Source organism: Mustelus asterias, chromosome 3 (genome assembly GCF_964213995.1).
Source record: "Mustelus asterias chromosome 3, sMusAst1.hap1.1, whole genome shotgun sequence".
Taxonomy (NCBI): Eukaryota; Metazoa; Chordata; class Chondrichthyes; order Carcharhiniformes; family Triakidae; genus Mustelus; species Mustelus asterias.
In genome coordinates this window covers 115578279-115599453 of record NC_135803.1, presented here as the reverse complement: position 1 = coordinate 115599453, position 21175 = coordinate 115578279, and positions in this window count along the sequence as shown.

Genomic DNA, 21175 nt, shown 5'->3' with positions numbered 1-21175 from the left:
GGAGTGGCCCACCGTACTGTAGGATCACACTCTTCATGTGGACCATAAAGTTTAGTCCGAGGAGAATTGGCGCGCAAAGGTGAGGTAGCACAAGGAGCCTGTATTGCTCGTAAATTGTGCCCTGTACCTCAAGAGTTACCATACATCGTCCTTGGATCGGTACAGACCGGGACCGTGATGCCATGGAAATTGTCTGTTTGGCAGGGAGAATCCGGAGTCCACACCTTTTAGCAGTTTCAGGGTGTATGAAACTTTCGGTGCTTCCGCTGTCAAACAGACAATTCACAGTTCTGCCACTAACCTTTACCTCCATCATAGAATGTTCCAGTCTGTAATGCCTGGTCTGATCCAGGGAGATCGACGCCACCGTTGGCCCCTGGGCGTCACTGCATGCTGCCGATGTGGATGCTGAGGACCCCTGCTGGTCGCTCCTAGTCGTCGTGGACCATGATGGCCGCCCCCATGAATCGCACGTGGGCGAGGGCGCCAAGCGCAGCGACTCCTGGTGGTCTTCCTCCTCCTCTGTCTGCCACGATGGCACCATCCTGAGATCGCACGTGGTCGGACCTCGTGGGTACTGCGACGCCGAAAGAGATGGTCTCCGTTCTGGAGGGTTACAAGCTGCACTGCCGTTTTTAGGTTTGGACCTGCAGACTTTGCCGTAGTGGCCTTTTTTACCGCACTGGCTGCAGATTGCCGTTCTTGCCGGACACTGTTGCCGTGGATGCTTGGCCCCTCCACAAAAATAGCATCGCTGGCCACCTGGAGCTGCCGCCGTCGTCGAATCGATCTGGGAGCGCGGGTTCGCGGGGCGAGGAGGGAGCTGAGCTTGCTCCAACCACGTTGACTGCACGTGGTCCTCGGGGTACAGCGCCAAGCTCTTCGACGCCGCCTCCAACCTCACGGCCATCTCCATTGCCTGGGTTAAGTTGAGTTTCCCCTTTTCTAGCAATTTAAGCCTGATGTACGAGGACCCTACCCCTGCTACGAACGCGTCTCGGGCGAGGTCGTACATATACTGTTCGGCGGAGACGTCCTTACAGTCGCAACCCCTGGCAAGCTGCAGGAGCTCATTGGCATAATCCTCCATGGTTTCGCCCGACTGCCGACGTCGTGTAGCGAGGAGGTAACGAGTGTGTATCTCGTTGGGTGGCATAGTGTATCTTTTCTTTAGGAGCTCGACGGCACCCTGGTAAGTGGGAGCTGCACGAATGGCTAGGTAAATCGTGTCGCTTACCCTTGCGTGGAGGACCTGAAGTCTATCACTGTCCGTAGTGATAGCTACCGAGGCTGCCAGGTAGTCCTCAAAGCACTTCCACCAATGGTCGAATGTGTTAGCTGCACCGACCGCACGTGGGTCCAGTGTCAGACGATCCGGTTTTAGAATCTGTTCCATACTCTCTGTTTTTTTCTTCTTGTTGCACAGTTGTGAGTTTTCTGTTTACTTTATTAAATTGATGCGCGTCAATAAGCACATGGAACCAAGGCTTCGGTATTGAAGGCTTTAATAAAGTAACAATGGAACTACTAACACGAATACACCAGTTCAGACTGAAGGGGTCCTGCCGGAGCAGGGGGTCTTATACCTCGCCACCGGAGGCGGGACCCCACTGGAATGTGCCATGATAACTCTTATAACAGGTAAACACCCTAACCCAACAACATAGTACAACCCCCACAGTAACAACACCCTAGCCCAACAGTAACATAGTAACAAACCCCAGTGGTGAACCAACGATGGTTCACCACACCATAGCAGCACCATTCATTAGATGACAAACAGCTGCTAATAAATGTAGCCAGGCCATCTTGTCTTAAACTGTACTTTCAATGATCACTGCTTCAAATACATTTTATTAGCATCTGTCTAGTTGCCGACCACATAAACATTTAGTACAATTCTCAAATCAAAAATAGTATATATATATATATATTTCTTAAATTGTGTAATGTTTGAATATTGCCAGCTTTTGTTCAGATAAAATTGGCCTTTTCCATGTTTTGTTCCAATATTAGGCACTTCAACTTTCCTTCGGTTAATTCTCATTTAGAATTAGTAAATGTGTTGGCTGATGTTATGGTTTCAGAGATAACTTGACATCCTGAATTGATAAATGCTGTTTCTATGTATCTTCATTCATGTTCGCTGACCCAGTACTTTTTGGAAATGGTGGGCAAAAGTCCTATAAATTAAATGCTTCTTCTTCCTGATTCTTTGCAACCATGGGAACATCAGGGCATAGCACCTGAGAGTAGGCCATTTGACGCTTTGAGTCTGCTCCGCCATTCAGTAAGATCATGGTTGATCTTGTTGTGGTCTTAACTCCATTTCCTGTATACCTCCCATAACCCTTGATGCCCTTGTCTATCAAAAACTGTAATAAGTCTGCGGAGGCAGAAGTCCCTTCACCAAAATCCCTTTATTTACAAACTCTAACAGTTAGCAGTCTATCTCTAGGGGTGTCAGAGGAACTGACACACCAGGTTAAGTACAATGCAAAGACCCCCTGATTGGCCCATCAATTGGATCCTTAGTCAGGGAGTTCATACTCCAATAAGCTAACCTAATGGCTTGATTGAAATCATTAAAAAAACCTAACTCAGCCTTGAATAAATTCAATGACCCAGTCTCCACCGCTTTCTGGGGAAGAGGATTTAATGACCCTCTGAGAGAAAAACAACTCCTCATTTCTATCTTAAAAGGGAGACATTAAATAATATCCCCTAGTTCTAATCTCATGAGGAAACATCCTTTCTTTATCTACCCTATCAAGTCCCCTCAGGGCAGCACAGCAGTACAATGGTTAGCACTGCTACCTCACAGTGCCAGGGACCTGGGTCAATTCTGGCCTTGGGTGACTGTCTGTGTGGAATCTGCATGTTCTCCCTGTGTCTGCGTGGATTTCATTTGGATGCTCTGGTTTCCCCCCATAATCCAAAGATGTGCAGGTTAGGTGGACTGGTCATGCTAAATTGCCTCTGGGTGTCCAAAGATTTATAGGTTACTTGCATTAGCCAAGGTAAATGCGTGGGGTTACAGGGATCGGGTGGGGGGACATGGCTTGGGTAAGATATTCAGTCAGAGAATCGGTGCAGACTCGATGGGCTGAATGGCTTGCTTCTGCACTCTAGCGATTCTATGATTGATTCTATACGCATCAATAAGATCACCTTTCATTCTTCTAAACTCCATTGGGAAGGCCCAACCCATTCAAACTTTCTTCATAGGATAAGCCTTTGTCCCAGGAATGAGTTGAGCAAACCTTCTCTAAACTACTTCTAACACAATTGAATTTTCCAGATGTGATCTTACCAAAGCTCTGTACAGTTGCAGTAAAACTTTACTGTATTTATTTTCCATTCCCTTTGCAATAAATGCCAACATTCCATTTACCTTCCTAATCACTTATTGTACCAGCATACTCACGTTTCGTCATTCATGTACCAGGGCACCCAGATTACTCTCAACCACTAAATTCTGCAATCTCTCTCGTTGACACAGTACATTGCTTTTCTATTCTTCCCTCCAAAGTGGACAAATTCACATTTTCTCACATCTGCCAAATATTTGCTCATTCATTTACTTAACCTATCTATATCCCTTTTGTAGTCTCTTCACCTCCTCAATCAGGCTTCTTCACAAATGATCATGCTTTTCTTTATTCTGCAATGTCCAATATTGTTCAGTAAACTTAAGTGATTACCTCGTCATTCTTAATTAAGGTACTTGGTTCCTTCATAGTTGAGACTTGCAGTTAAGAGAATTTTTGCTTCCCTTTTTTACTTCCACTCTGCAGAAGATGCAGTGAAATCAGCAAAGTTGTGAGTTGAACAGTAGGCTTTATAACTCTTCTTGACTTTTAGTTATCCAGAGTTAACCCTTAATATTGCATTCTGAGTATATCTGTAGACTTCTAGGGAGACACTTCAAAAGTGCATTCCAAAGCCGAAACCACTAGTGCTTCATATATATATATATATTAAAGAGTAAAAGCTATTCTCACAGGAGGCAATTTGTTTAGAAAGTACTTCGAAGATTGGAAATGACAATATCTTAAGTAAGCTAAGCACCTATAACCTTAGAAAGAAATAACTCACTTTAAAAAAATAATTAAATCACTGCCTAAATTGCAAGCCTCAGGCATTTCCTTATGGAGATCTTGCTTCCAAAGAAAATAACTACAATCCAGTTAAAAATTCAAAAACTATGGGGAAATGGTTATAAATATAAAACTAGCAGCTTTCTCCCCAACACTGAACTTTCACCTGCTTTATATATCAATGAATAATGAAGATTCCACTTGAATAAAGATTCAACATAACTTTTTCACATGTTTTTAGTAGAGAACTTCAAGAAGAGAAAATACTTCCCTTCAGAAATGCTCAATTTGAAACAAATTTTAAAGTATTCTGAAATTGTCCGACAAAAATCACAAATGAACCTATTTCCTGCAAAGTGTGCATATTATCTTTTTACTAAAGAAATACAAAATGATGTTTCGGTTTGACAGCAAGTATTCCAAGCTTGTGAATGGGAGGCATTGACATTGAAAGATGTAGAATTGCTGTGTGATAATTGCAATCGGATGTTTATTCAAAATGTGAAACGGCTATATCCTTCTTATACATTTGTTTAGATGTCGATCACACATCTCAGAAGAAACATTGCACAAGTTCTCTCATTTTAAAATTTGAATATCAAATTTCTCTACAATATTTGAAGGTGAGTGTGCAACAGTGGCACAGTGGTTAGCACTGCTGCCTCACAGTGCCAGGAATCCAGGTTCAATTCCGGCCTCGGGGGAACACTCTGTGTGGAGTTTGCATGTTTTCCCTGTGTCTCCGTGGATTTCCTCTGGGTGCTCCGGTTTCCTCCCACCGTCCAAAGATGTGCGGGTTAGGTTGATTGAAGTCCAACAGGTTTATTTGGTAGCACAAGCCACAAGCTTTCAGAGCACTGCTCCTTCATCAGGGAGTGGGAGTTCTGTTCACAAACAGGGCATATAAAGACACAAACTCAATTGACAAAATAATGGTTGGAATGCGAGTCGTTACAGGTAATCAAGTCTTAAAGGTACAGACAATGTGAGTGGAGAGAGGGTTAAGCACAGGTTAAAGAAATGTGTATTGTCTCCAGCCATCTTCTCCGGAGTCTTCAACATGTCATTGATGAAGACGAACATCTCGCCAAGGCCATCCCCACACCCCCACTTCTTGCCTTCAAACAACTGCACAACCTCAAACAGACCATTGTCCGCAGCAAACTACCCAGCCTTCAGGAGAACAGTGACCATGACACCACATAATCCTGCCACAGCAACCTCTGCAAGGCGTGCCGGATCATCGACACGGATGCCATCATCTCACGTGAGAACACCATCCACCGGGTACACATACTCTTGGAACTCTGCCAACGTTGTCTACCTGATACGCTGCAGGAAAGGATGTCCCGAGGCATGGTACATTGGGGAGACCATGCAGACGCTACGACAACGGATAAATGAACCCCATTCGACAATCACCAGGCAGGGGTGTTCTCTTCCTGTTGGGGAACACTTCAGCGGTCACGGGCATTCAGCTTCTGATCTTCGGGTAAGCGTTCTCCAAGGCTGCCTTCACGACACACGACAACGCAGAATCGCTGAGCAGAAACTGATAGCCAAGTTCCGCACACATGAGGATGGCCTCAACTGGGATCTTGGGTTCATGTCACACTATCTGTAACCCCCACGACTTGCCTGGGCTTGCAAAATCTCACTAACTGTCCTGGCTGGAGACACTACACATCTCTTTAACCTGTGCTTAACCCTCTCTCTACTCATATTGTCTGTACCTTTAAGACTTGATTACCTGTAAAGACTCGCATTCCAACCATTATTTTGTAAATTGAGTTTGTGTCTTTATATGCCCTGTTTGTGAACAGAACTCCCATTCATCTGATGAAGGAGCAGCGCTCTGAAAGCTTGTGCTACCAAATAAACCTGTTGGACTTTAACCTGGTGTTGTGCGACTTCTTACTAGGTTGATTGGCCATGCTAAATTGACCCTAGTGTTAGGGTATTAACAGGGTAAATATGTGAGGTTTGTAAGTTTCAGGGCAATCCTCCATATTTTAAAAGGACTCAGGAAGGGCACGAATATCCTGGCTGGGAGTTTTGCTAGTGCAGTTCGGGGGGGTTTAAACTAGTATGGCAGGGGGGTGGGGATCAAAATATTAGGTCTACAAGTGTAGAGGCTGGGGACGAGCTTGGGGCTGGGACAAGGTTGGCAAAGAAGAAGAGCACTCTGGGGGAGGATGACCTCACTGGGCCTAGAGATCTGGAGTGCTTATACTTCAATGCAAGGAGCGTAGCAGGTAAGACAGACGAACTTAGGGCCTTAATGCTCACGAGGAATTTGGATGTGGTTGTGGTGACAGAGACTTGGTTGAAAGAGGGACAGGACTGGCAGCTGAATATTCCGGGGTACAAGTGTTTTAGGCGAGACAGAGGAGGGGCCAAAAGAGGTGGGGGAGTAGCAGTATTAGTTGGAGAGCATATTACAGCGGTGCAGAGGGAGGACAATTCAGAGGGGTCGTGTAACGAGTCACTCTGGGTGGAGCTTAGAAACAGGAAGGGCGCAGTCACTATGTTGGGGGTATACTATAGGCCCCCCAACAGCCCAAGGGAAGTGGAAGAACGGATATGTCAGGAGATACTGGATATGTGCAGGAAAAATAGGGTTGTTGTAGTGGGAGACTTCAATTTCCCTGGTATAGACTGGAAATCGCTGAGAGCTGGGACTCTGAATGGGGAGGAATTTGTAAAATGCATACAGGAGGGTTCTTTGGAACAATATGTAGATAGCCCGACTAGAGAGGGGGCTATACTGGACCTAGTACTGGGGAATAAGCCCGGTCAGGTCTTCAAAGTTTCGGTAGGGGAACATGTGGCAAATAGTGACCACAATTCTGTTAGCTTTAGGATAGTGATGGAAAAGGATGAGTGGTGTACCAAGGGTAAGGTGTTGGATTGGGGGAAGGATAACTTTAGTGGGATTACGCAGAAATTGGCAGCTCTTGATTGGGAGAGGCTGTTTGAGGGTAAATCCACATCTGGCATGTGGGAGTCTTTTAAGGAATAGTTGTTAGGGCTACAGGACAGGCATGTGCCTGCAAAAAAGAAGGATAGGAAGGGTAGGATTCGAGAACCGTGGATAACCAGGGAAATTGAGGGACTGGTCAAAAAGAAAAGAGAGGCGTATGTTAGGTCCAGGCAGCTAAAAACGGAGGGAGCTCTGGAGGAGTACAAAGAAAGTAGGAAAGAACTCAAACGGGGAATTAGAAGGGCAAAAAGGGGTCACGAAATGTCCGAGGCAGACAGGATTAAGGAGAATCCCAAGGCATTTTATTCATACGTTAGGAACAAAAGGGTTGTCAGGGAAAAAATCGGACCTCTCAGGGACAAAAGTGGGCAATTATGCTTGGAGCCAAAGAAGTAGGGGAGATCCTAAATGAATACTTTGCGTCGGTATTCACAAAGGAGAGGGATGTGTTGACTGGGAGTGTCTCGGAGGGGAGTGTTGAACCGTTGGAGAAAATCTCCATTACAAGGGAGGAAGTATTAGGTTTGTTAGAGAATATAAAGACTGACAAATCCCCAGGGCCTGATGGAATCTACCCAAGGCTCCTCAGGGAGACGAGAGATGAAATCGCTGGGCCTCTGACGCAAATCTTTGTCACGTCACTGGACGCAGGTGAGGTCCCAGAGGATTGGAGGATAGCTAATGTGGTCCCGCTATTTAAGAAGGGTAGGAAGGATAACCCGGGTAATTATAGGCCAGTGAGCTTGACGTCCGTGGTGGGGAAGTTGTTGGAGAAGATTCTTAGAGATAGGATGTATGCGCATTTAGAAAGGAATAAACTCATTAACAATAGTCAGCATGGTTTTGTGAGAGGGAGGTCATGCCTCACTAACCTGGTGGAGTTTTTTGAAGAAGTGACCAGAATGGTTGACGAGGGAAGGGCCGTGGATGTCGTCTATATGGACTTTAGTAAAGCGTTTGACAAAGTCCCTCATGGTAGGCTGGTGAAAAAGGTTGGATCTCATGGGATAAAGGGGGAGGTGGCTAGATGGGTGGAGAACTGGCTTGGTCACAGAAGACAGAGGGTGGTAGTGGAAGGGTCTTTTTCCGGCTGGATGCCTGTGACTAGTGGTGTTCCGCAGGGCTCTGTATTGGGACTTCTGCTGTTTGTGATTTATATAAACGATCTGGAAGAAGGTGTAACTGGGGTGATCAGTAAGTTTGCGGACGACACAAAATTGGCAGGACTTGCAGATAGTGAGAAGCATTGTCAGAAGCTACAGAAGGATATAGATAGGCTGGAAATTCGGGCAAAGAAATGGCAGATGGAGTTCAATCCTGATAAATGCAAAGTGATGCATTTTGGTAGAAACAATGTAGGGAGGAGCTATACGATGAATGGCAGAACCATAAAGGGTGTAGATACGCAGAGGGACCTGGATGTGCAAGTCCACAGATCCTTGAAGGTGACGTCACAGGTGGAGAAGGTGGTGAAGAAGGCATATGGCATGCTTGCCTTTATAGGACGGGGCATAGAGTATAAAAGTTGGGGTCTGATGTTGCAGATGTATAGAACGTTGGTTTGGCCGCATTTGGAATACTGCGTCCAGTTCTGGTCGCCACACTACCAGAAGGACGTGGAGGCTTTGGAGAGAGTACAGAGGAGGTTTACCAGGATGTTGCCTGGTATGGAGGGGCTTAGTCATGAGGAGAGATTGGGTAAACTGGGGTTGTTCTCCCTGGAAAGACGGAGGATGAGGGGAGACTTAATAGAGGTGTATAAAATTATGAAAGACATAGATAGGGTGAACGGTGGGAAGCTTTTCCCCAGGTCGGTGGTGACGTTCACGAGGGGTCATAGGTTCAAGGTGAAGGGGGGGAGCTTTATCACAGATATCAGGAGGACATATTTTACACAGAGGGTCGTGGGGGCCTGGAATGTGTTGCCGGGCAAGGTGGTGGAGGCGGACACACTGGGAACGTTTAAGACTTATCTAGACAGCCATATGAACGGAGTGGGAATGGAGGGATACAAAAGAATGGTCTAGTTTGGACCAGGGAGCGGCACGGGCTTGGAGGCCCGAAGGGCCTGTTCCTGTGCTGTATTGTTCTTTGTTCTTTGTTGTGAAACCTGACAGTTTAAAAGTGGCCAACTCTGGCTGCTGGCTGATAAAAACCTCCCAGAAGGCTCGGCAGGAGAAACATAACCTGCCTGTTTGCTAAGAAAAAGGTGTGAGCCCCCTGAATATGCAAGTGGCCAGAAAGGTAGACACACCAGTGATCTAATCATCAGAAGGACAAAAGGAGGTGGAGGCCAACAGACGAACAGTAAACAGACCAGCAGGGAGTCAATGGCCACAGAAATCGACCCATCCACAGAAGACAAGAAGACCCATCCCACTAATGGGATACTGTTCGGGAAGCTCCGGAGGAGCATTAAGAAGACATTAAGATAACGACCCACGGGTAGTCAAGGCAGTTCCAGCCTTTTGTGTTTGGACTTAACTCAATTAAAACCGAGACTGCTGGTGATCGGAGGCCCATTGTCCTTGAAAATCACTTACGGGGGCATGGAAGTTGGTTGTTAAATTGGGCTGAAGTTAAGCTCAAGAGAGACAGACCAAGCTCTCTTCCAGAATCGCAAGCTGAGAGTCAGACAAGCAGGACGGAGCTCTCTTCCAGAATCGCAAGCTGATGTGCAGAGGTGAAGACCAACAGCAGCCCAGTTTCGACCCTGCACTAAGACATTCGAGCCCACCACAAAGGAACCCCTTTTAGAATTGTGAGTATCCCAGCCAACCTTGTGAAGCTCCCGAGGATAGGATAGAGGTTGAGGCAAGGGGAGGGGTGATGTATTGTAATTTTAAAGTTCAGCAATCTTGTTTTGAACTGTGTAAAGTAAGATTTGATGTTGTACCCATTAGCATTTCTCCCATAGTGATAGTATCAAGTATAAGTTTTATTCATGTGTGGTGGGGTATTGGAGAGGTTGATTTTATTGTTAAATAAATCACTAAGTTTTGAAACTCATTTGGAGTCCGTCTTGCCTCTTGTTCTCTCAGCAGCGCACTCTGACGAGGTCACAGTTTCAATATCCCTTACCATAAATCCGGAGTCTAGAACCGAGGGTGATCTGAGCGATTCGAAGCCGCTCACTCAAGGGAGACTGCTGGTCAGGAGATAAAAAGGACAGAGTCTCTCTGTTCTCTCTCTTGGAGACCTACTCGAGTGGAGTGGGTTCAGGGTGGCCGTTGTCCCACCGACAAGGGAGAGAATCACTCAGGCCTTGGTGGCGGTTTTGGGATGGCTGTGTGATATAAGTATCAGGTTACCGGTCAGGTATAAACAGTGAGCCTGGTTCAGCGCTCTCTCCTGCAGAGTTGCAGCATTCCCCGGCCTTGGAAATTTCAAGGCCTGTAAGAGAGAGAGACACTCGCAGCTATCGGCAGACCCCCAAATACCAGCCTGTAAGTGGAGTAAAGAGAAAGATCCCGCTACAGGTTACAGGAATGGGGCCTGGGTGGGATTATGGTCGGTGCAGACTTGTTGGGCCAAATGGCCTCCTTCTGCACTGTAGGGATTCTATGATCTTCTATGATCTCTCAGTGCTCTGACCAATATTTCATATTTAACACCTTCAACATTGACTTCTGTTCATTTTCACCTTCGCTGTCTGAGTTGTAATCTGAAAGAAGAGATCACTCATCCATTATAAAAAATGACCCATTTTCATCCCATCTAAATGCCTCCATTTAAATCAAATGGATGAATACTGGGCAGGATCGACAGTAAGCAGGTGATCACTTGGGCTTTGAAAGTAAAAGTAACCCCCTTTACTGATCATTTATCTCATTGCTTTTTGTGGGACTTTGCTGAGCACAAGTTGGCAACTGTGTTTGGCAACAGTGGCATCATTTCAAGAAAACAAATGACCGAAAATTTCCCGTCTTGCCCGCCACAGGAATCATAGCGGGTGAGATAGAAAATTTGGTGGACCATTTACAGGTCTGTTGAGCTCGGGCAAGAATTTCCGGTCTTGGGGCGTACATGGCTGGAAAATCCCGCCTAACATGTTGGTTGCAAAATCTTTCAGGATGTATTGAGATCATAAACAACATTGTATGAAAGCATGTCCATTTTTAAAATTTATTTTCTTGATGTCTGTGGTTCAGTTCCACAATGGCCCACTTGCCTATTAAGCTATCAGGGGAGCAAAATACATTTTGGCTGGGGCAGCTTATAAATCATTTAATGTCTAAGAATTGTGATCAAAGGCCTGCATTCATTATTTAAAGTATATTTTAAATGCCATAATGATTGGATGCAGGTGGAGATAATGTAAGAAGGAGAGCGTTGTCTTGAGTTTGACACAACACAAATAGTTTTTTGACTTCCTTTATCTGTTATTTTTAGCACACTGATGAACATGTTTACATTAAATTTTAATTGGCACTATTTAAACCAAAAGACGTGCTAGTTAGGTGCATTGACCATGTCAAATTCTCCCTCAGTGTACCCAAACAGGCGCCGGAGTGTGGCGACAGGGGGATTTTCATAGTAACTCCAAATCCAGTGTTAATGTCATTCTATTTGTTACACTAATAAATAAATTTTAAAATTAAATACAGTTGCTATTTATTTACAAAAAGTTAATGATAGCATTACAATATAGGACTACTTAAATGCCAAACCGCTGAAGCAACATGCAACAGATAGAGCTAAGCAATCCCACAACCATAGATCAGATGTAAGTTCCGCAGTCCTGCCATATCTAGTCATGAATGATGGTGGAACTCAACAGAGTTGAGGGTGGTAGTGGAAGGGTCTTTTTCCGGCTGGAGGCCTGTGACTAGTGGTGTTCCGCAGGGCTCTGTATTGGGACCTCTGCTGTTTGTGATTTATATAAACGATCTGGAAGAAGGTGTAACTGGGGTGATCAGTAAGTTTGCGGACGACACGAAAATGGCTGGACTTGCAGATAGTGAGGAACATTGTCAGAGGCTACAAAAGGATATAGATAGGCTGGAAATTTGGGCAAAGAAATGGCAGATGGAGTTCAATCCAGATAAATGTGAAGTGATGCATTTTGGTAGAACTAACATAGGGGGGAGCTATAAATGGCAGAACCATAAAGGGTGTAAATACATAGAGGGACCTAGGTGTGCAAGTCCACAGATCCTTGAAGGTGACGTCACAGGTGGAGAAGGTAGTGAATAAGGCATATGGCATGTTTGCCTTTATAGGACGGGACATAGAGTATAAAAGTTGGGGTCTGATGTTGCAGTTGTATAGAACGTTGGTTCGGCCGCATTTGGAATACTGTGCCCAGTTCTGGTCGCCACACTACCAGAAGGATGTGGAGGCTTTAGAGAGAGTGCAGAGGAGGTTTACCAGGATGTTGCCTGGTATGGAAGGGCTTAGTTATGAGGAGAGATTGGGTAAACTGGGGTTGTTCTCGCTGGAAAGACGGAGGATGAGGGGTGACCTAATAGAGGTGTATAAAATTATGAAAGGCATAGATAGGGTGAACGGTAGGAAGCTTTTTCCCAGGTCGGTGGTGACATTCATGAGGGGTCATAAGTTCAAGGTGAGGTGGGGGGAGGTTTAACACGGATATCAGAAGGACGTATTTTACACAGAGGGTGGTGGGGGCCTGGAATGCGCTGCCAGGCAAGGTGGTGGAGGCGGACACACTGGGAATGTTTAAGACTTATCTAGATAGCCACATGAACGGAGTGGGAATGGAGGGATACAAAAGAATGGTCTAGTTTGGACCAGGGAGCGGCACGGGCTTGGAGGGCCGAAGGGCCTGTTCCTGTGCTGTATTGTTCTTTGTTCTTTATTCTCAACAAGTAACTGGAGGGGAAGGCTCCTCAAATATCCCCATTTTCAGTAATGGGGGAGCACAGCACACCAGTGCAAAACACAAGACTAAAGCATATTCAGCCAGCAACCATCTTCAGCCAGAAATGCCAAGTGGATGGTCCATCCTGGCCTCCTCTGAGGTCCCCCACATCACAGATGCCAGTCTTCAACCAATTCAATTCACTCCATGCGATATCAAGAAACAACGGAATTAATTGGATACTGCAGAGGCTGATAACATTCTAGCAATGGTACTGAAAAGCTGTACTCCAGAACTAGCCATGTACATAGCCAAGCTGTTTCAGTACAGCTACAACAATAACATCCACCTGGGTATGTCCTGTCCACAAATAGTAGGAGAAATTCAACCTGTCCAATTATTGTCCTATCAGCCTGCTCTTGATCATCAGCTAAAGGTGTCGTTAACAGTGCAATCAAGTAGCACTTACTCAGCAATAACCTGCTCATTGATGCTCAATTTTGGTTCTGCCAGGGCCCCTTACCTTCTGACTTCAGCAGAGCCTTGGACTAAACATGGACAAAACAAGCTGAATGCCAGAAGTGAGGTAAGAGTGACTGCGCTTTACATCAAGGCAGCATTTAACCAAGTGTGGCATTAAGGAGCTCTAGTAAAACTGGAGATAATGGGAATAATGGGTATACTATCCCCTGATTAGAGTCATACCTGGCACAAAGGAAGATGGTTGTAGTTGTTGGAGGTCAGTCATCTCAATTTCAGGACATCACCACAGGAGTTTCTCAGGGCAGTGTCCTAGGCCCAACCATCTTCATCTCTCCATCACAAGGTCAGAAGTGGGGATGTTCGCTGATGACTGCACGATGCGGGACTTCTCAGATACTGAAGCAGTCCATGCTCATATGCAGCAAGACATGGACTATATCCAGGCTTAGCCTAATTCGTGGTAAATAACATTCATGTAATATAAATGTCAGACAATAATCTGCAACAAGACAGAATCGAACCATCTCCCCTTGCCATTCAATGGCATTATCATTGCCAAACCCCCACTATCAACATCCTGGGGTCTTACCAATGGCCAGAAACAGAACTGGATCAGCCAAATAATTATTGAGGCGATGAGAGAAAGTCGAAGGCTGGGAGATCTGTGATGGATAATTCACTTCCTGACTCCCCAAAACCTTTCCCCCGTCTATAAGGTACAAGTCAGGAGTGTAATGGAATACTCTCTACTTGCCTGGATGAGTGCAGCTCTAACAACATTGAGAAACTTGACACCATGCCGGACAATGTAGCCTGCCAGAATTGGCATCCTATCACCCATCTTCAGCATTCACTCCCCACCACCGCAGCACAGTGGCAGTAGTGTGTACCATCTACAAAATTCACTGCAGCAACTCACTAAAGTTCCTCAGACAGCACCTTCCAAACCTGCAACCTCTACTGTATAGAAGGACAAGGGCAGCAGATGCATGATGACACCACGATCTGTAAGTTCCCCTCCAAGCCACATACCATCTTATTAGGGTGCTGGACCAGGACCCAAGTTACATTAGGAAGCCAGACTAGACCCCTACAATTGGCATAAATGTGAGGATAGGGTATTTCTCTCCAGGAATGATTCCACTGATGAAGTAGGGATCTTTTATAGTGAAACAAACTTTACTTAATAACACAGTTTAAATATAACTCTAACAAATGAAGCAGCTTAATCACTAACAGTTCCAAATAAGACCCATTCATGCACAGGTCAAAAGTATTTTTAAATAAATACAGTTGGAAGACCTAGGCATACTTGCTGTAACATTTGTTAACAGTCTTGGAGTTTTCAGAGAGCAATAGAGTTCCAGAAAAATCCTTCAAACTTCAAGTAGGCTTCAGCTGCAACTAACTGCCTTTTGCAAAAGCTTTTTTATTCTGCAGCAGACCTAGCTCTGCACATAAACCACATCATCACATGACCCTGTCAATCATTCTAATCAGAAATCCCAGGGAACTTTAAGTAAACAAAAGTCCATTGGTGCTACTTAAAATAAACACCTGAGGTTGAAATGAGCAATTGTCCTGCTCTCCCAAAATCTGAGCTGCCTTCCTTCCAGGCATACCCACTGCCTGAATAAAGCTGAATTTTTAAACATTCCCCTTAAAAAAAAAATCAATGGGCCGGATTCTCTGACCTTGCCTGCAACTGGGATTCTCTGGTCCTGCTGCAGTGAATGGAGATTTGGCTGAGCGCCAAATTCTCCGTTCTTGCTGGCAGCAGCGGAGGGGTGTGAACAGCCGGAGAATTCTGGCCAATGTATACATCTATGTCAATTGCACTGCTATCGTCACAGTCCTGACCTGGAACAATTTTGTTGTTCCTTCACTGTTGTGTCAAAATCTGGAACTCCTTCCCAGCACTGTGGGTGTACCTACACCTCATGAACTCCAGAAGTTCAAGAAGGCAGTTCACCACCACCTTCACAAGGGCAATTAGGGATGGGCAATAAATACTGGCTTAGTCAGCAACACCCACATCCCATTAAAGAATGAAAAAAAGGCTGAAGGGTTCACTTAGCTTAAGTTAGGAGGAGAATCTCTAGGAAAACTCTTACAATGCAAGTCACGAAAAGGGAAAGTGAAGAACAGAAGTTAAACCCTTTAGAGCTGTGAAACACTTTGGACTGGTTGCAGAAGATTGGATGTCTACTTAAGAGAGTGAGGAATGTAACCAAATTCAGGTTTTTGCTTGTCATTAAAAATGGAAAGGATGATTCGGTGGTTTAAAATATAGGTCACCTATGAGAAGAAAATGAGGTTTAGTCATGTGTCGTCTTCAGTCATTGATGCAATAAAAGTTATTTTAAAATGCAAAACTCTGATGTATCATATCCATTCAGATAATACATCAAAGTTCAAATTGCTCTTAGAACATAAAACATAGAACATTACAGCGCAGTACAGGCCCTTCAGTCCTCGATGTTGCGCCGACCAGTGAAACCAATCTAAAGCCCCTCTAATCTACACTATTCCAATATCATCCATATGTTTATCCAATAACCATTTGAATGCTCTTAATGTTGACGACTCCACTATTGCTGCAGGCAGGGCATTCCACGCCCTTACTACTCTCTGAGTAAAGAACCTACCTCTAACATCTGTCCTATATCTCTCACCCCTCAATTTGAAGCTATGGTAGGTACAGAGGAGATGTCAGGGGTAAGTTTTTCACTCAGAGGGTGGTGGGTGAGTGGAATCAGCTGACGTCGGTGGTGGTGGAGGCAAACTCGTTGGGGTCTTTTAAGAGACTTCTGGATGAGTACATGGGATTTAATGGGATTGAGGGCTATAGATAGGCCTAGAGGTGGGGATGTGATCGGCGCAATTTGTGGGCCGAAGGGCCTGTTTGTGCTGTGGCTTTCTATGTTCTATGTTCTATGTCCCCTCATGTTAGCCAACACGCTTGAAAGGTTATTGGTCTTTATGGGGAACATAACAGGTTATGCAGACCCTTTAAACTACCATGAAGATGTGGCTCCACAAAAACGTTAAAGGGGTCACACATTTAAACATATCCAAGCATTCCAAGAAATAATAGGGGAACATTGCTTCAGGGGACTGATGGTCTCAGCTCAACTGACATAATTGACCCTACAGAATTTTGGGGACGTGCCATTTTTACTTGATTGCATTCAGGAATTTACAAGTACCTAGCAATCTGAAAAACTTGCTCACCACACAGTAATTGGACGCAAATTGATCTTGGCATCTACTCAGACCACTTCTCCACAGGAAATCCCTGACTAGTGGCCTTAATGGAATTGTTCAGGCTTTCAGCTAAACAACACAAATATACTGCAATCTCAGGATTACCAGTAAGCAATGCTGCAGGAGATCAGTTGGGGCGATTCAAAAGCTTAGAAACTGTCTGTTATCCTTATTGCGCAAATGCTTCCATGAATGTGTGGTATATTTGAGTTGAATCATCTAATGGGATTTTCCACTTGCACAGAATCAATTATGCCCATGGCAATGGAATTGTTTGCTATCAGTGTGGTTATGGCCCGTGTATCTTTGTCTCACTGCTTAATAACAAAGAAGTCAACAAATCACATTCACCATTCCAAATTAACACAACATTGACAAGAAATTGAGTCAAAAGTATAACAGATATTTTGGGGGTGATTCTCCCAGCTGGGCAACTCAAGCAGAGGCTGTAAAGCGGGCTTCCCGCTGGGCGCCATGGCCTCCGGGCGTCTCCAGCCATCGCTTTTCCAACATCGTCAGCTCCGCGCCAGAAATCGGCACAAAGCAGAATAAATTATGTTCATTCTGATTCTAATATCATTTACATTTAATTAGTGGGCCTGGGACTGAAGTCTCTGGGCCCGCCAGCCTCTTCCCAACCTCCACCACGAGTGTTTCACTCCAACGGGTTTTACAACGGCTCCCCACTAAGGGGCAGCTGGTGGCCCGATCTCGCGGGAATGAAGGGGGGGCCATGGAGGTCCCCCAGGAGGTTGTGCATAAGGGGGGTGCCCCCCAGACATGCCAGGTTGAAAGTGCCAGCCTGGCCCCCGGCACTGCCCAAGGGGCAAAGTGGCATTGCCCAGGGGGCACTTTGGCATTGCCCACCGGGTATCAGGCCATGCCAAGAGGCGGGGCCAGAGCGGGCTGGGCCTAATGGGGGGGGGGGCCTCATGAGAAGAGATCAGTGGGGGTGAGGGGGTTCTGCTGCCACACTGCAATCGGCAGTAACAGAGGGAGGGAGGCCAGCAATTGGGGCTGGACATCGGGGTTGGGGGGGGGGGGGTGGGTGGGGGGGTGGGCCAGCCTTCCAGGGGGTTGGGGCTGCAGAGGGGGTGGGGGTTGGAGGGACAGTGATGTGGGGTTGCTGTGCAATCGATTTAGTCAGCGATCGGGAGGCCAGCAGTGCGGGGCTACTATGCATGCACCAATCTCAGCGCTGACAGATTGGCGCATGCACAGTGTCCCGCTCAGCACTATGCTGCCAGCCTCTCCAAAAGGAATAGGTCCAGCCCACTGATTTCTATCGGGATTCACACTAGGGCACTCTGTGATGCACAGAGTGTGGGAGATTCATTTTGAAAATCCCGCTGAAAAAACCAGCAGGAGTTACTCCAGTTTTTACACAAATCCGGCACTTAAGAATTTATTTGGGAGAATCCAACCCATTATCTTTAGTTTCAGTCTAACACATATTTCCTTCTGTAAATATTGCTTACATTCTGTTATAGTTTGGTACAACTTGTTGTCCTGAGAAATGAACTCTGTGGTATCTGTTAATGAATGGAAATGTAGCAACAAAGAGAATTCTCTATCCAAGTCAGCATCAGTTCAAACCGTGCCCATGGACATGAACAATCAGTGGAATTTCATACAAAACTACAAAAGACATGTGTATGGATCTAAGGTGTTTGTATTAGAGTCCTAAACCAATGTGATGGTAGAACAAATGATGTGGAGATGCCGGCGTTGGACTGGGGTAAACACAGTAAGAAGTTTAACAACACCAGGTTAAAGTCCAACAGGTTTATTTGGTAGCAAAAGCCACACAAGCTTTCGAGGCTCTAAGCCCCTTCTTCAGGTGAGTGGGAATTCTGTTCACAAACAGAACTTATAAAGACACAGACTCAATTTACATGAATAATGGTTGGAATGCGAATACTTACAACTAATCCAGTCTTTAAGAAACAAAACAATGGGAGTGGAGAGAGCATCAAGACAGGCTAAAAAGATGTGTATTGTCTCCAGACAAGACAGCCAGTTTCCCTGGCTGTCTTGTCTGGAGACAATGCACATCTTTTTAGCCTGTCTTGATGCTCTCTCCACTCCCATTGTTTTGTTTCTTAAAGACTGGATTAGTTGTAAGTATTCGCATTCCAACCATTATTCATGTAAATTGAGTCTGTGTCTTTATAAGTTCTGTTTGTGAACAGAATTCCCACTCACCTGAAGAAGGGGCTTAGAGCCTCGAAAGCTTGTGTGGCTTTTGCTACCAAATAAACCTGTTGGACTTTAACCTGGTGTTGTTAAACTTCTTACTATGGTAGAACAAAGGCAGAGTGGCTGCCCTCACTGAGAGGTTAACTATCAGTGATGGTCAGGATTTAAAACTTACTTGGCAGGGGGAGGGAGAAACCAACAAATGGCAGAAAGGAGCATCTTCGATTGATCCCAATTCCATGCCCCCTCTCTCAACATTGTCTTTTTCTTTATGTCCATGTTAAGAGGTTGCTTTCAAATTTCATATTTTCCTTTATCTCCATAGTTGAGCATTTTCTTTTAATTCCTTAATTAGTTTTCATGTAAGATTTTGTAATACTTCTCCAGATGATTAGAAGAATGTCAGATTTGTGCTGCATTGACATGTATATAAGTGACAGCACTTGCCTTAATTCTACGATATTTTTTCTATAAGATAAAAAGGCTAAGTCACCTTCAAATTGCTCTTACATGGTCCATAACCTGAGTCAAACAGGGCACAATGATGTAAACACAGCACAGAATAAACATTAATACATTAGAATCCAACATGTGTGCATCATTTTGATGGTAAAAGGTAGACACTACTGCAATATAATGTCTCGTGTTTCCATCAAAAGTAAATCATGAAAACAAAACACTCCTTGTTTTTGCTGCCTGCACATCTTGTCACTGTATATGATGAGCAGTTGCTGTTTGTGTATTCAGTATTCACAAGCAGTACAGCATCAATCCATTCTCGATGGAGCATGCCTCTACTTTACTCTTAAAGACCACAGAGGATGGCACAAGTGGCTACAACATGTGGCACAAATGAATAGCACAGCTCAATGCACTTAAACAAAATTCTCCAGTGTGCCTTGAGGCATGCAAAGGTTATATATGCAACAACGCAGACCCTCATGGTGATGAGTTTTGAATGAATCTTTAGTGCTAGGTAAGCAAACCTCCCCCACTCCCCCCCCCCCCCCCCCCCCCACTCCCACAAGGGGAGTACCGGTCAAATCATGATGGAGTTAAAGCGGGTCAAAAACTCCCATGTAGTTTTCTGGGTGCCTTGAAGCTAAAATATATTTTAAATTAATCATATGCAATGTACCTGCATTACAAGAAGACAGATTATCATTACAGATACAAACAAGTACAGAGGGAATTGTTACATACCTTGGGGAATGCGCCAACTCAGTGGTAAAGCTCTGGCTGTCATAGTGCAGCAGCATCCTGACATATAGAAACTCGTGCTACTTAATCTATTCACAAAATCACAGTTGTTTAATTCTTTAGAGTAATTAGAGCCTTGAATAAAAGAAACACATAAAAGCTTATTTGTTCATCCGTTATTGTTTACAATGCATAGGGGCTTTCTGGATTTTTGTTTTGCATACTGCTAAAAATGTTTCCACTGAGTTCACGTGTGGACTGCTTCAGCTAAGTTGTTAACTTTGTTTGTACGCTTCCTAAAGCCTCTGGTCTTACAGAGCTTTGGAGAATTATGCCTACCATTGACAACATAGTTTAATTATGCAACACGGAAACAGAAGGTCCATCTTGCACTTTGTTCTGATGAAGCATTTTTATATTGTGTTCAGCAGATTCCATGAGCACTGGAGATAGAATAAGTAAGCTAAGTACATTAACAACTGATTTGTATCCTGCTAATGATCTAGATGGTAAGTGAGCACAGTTATTTATTTTTATCAATGTAATGGGAAGCCTGATCAGTGCCCCTTGCCCTTATGTCTTGGGCCCCACTATTGAAAATATTCTTGCGATGAATACTTATTTTGAAAATCCCGAAGTTACAGATAATGAAGTTGTTTAATTTACATCAATGATGAACTCATCTAATCAATAATGTAAATACCATTTGTGACTCTATGAAAACAACCGGTGTGAATAATTTACTGTCAGTTATGGTGTCTTAGTGTTGTCAGTCATTAAGCACCTACAATAATTAAAGTTACTCACAATGTCCATATAATATTAAACACAGCTTTAATTGAAATAAGTTAACCAAAATACTAATTACAATAATTATTAAAGCATTTATCTTGTTTGAATTATCCAAACGAACATCGTTAAGTTGTCATGAGGCATTAAAATACCTGTTGTTAAATACACTTTGTAAACCCAGAACATACTGCCTAAATTTTACCACTCTTGACACCTTTTTCGTTCTTTAAGATGTTCCTTAAAACCTTCCTCTTTGACCCAACTTTCAATCACTTGCCCTAGTGTGTCCTACTGGCTTAGTGTTAGATTTTGCTTCTTTGAGGTTGC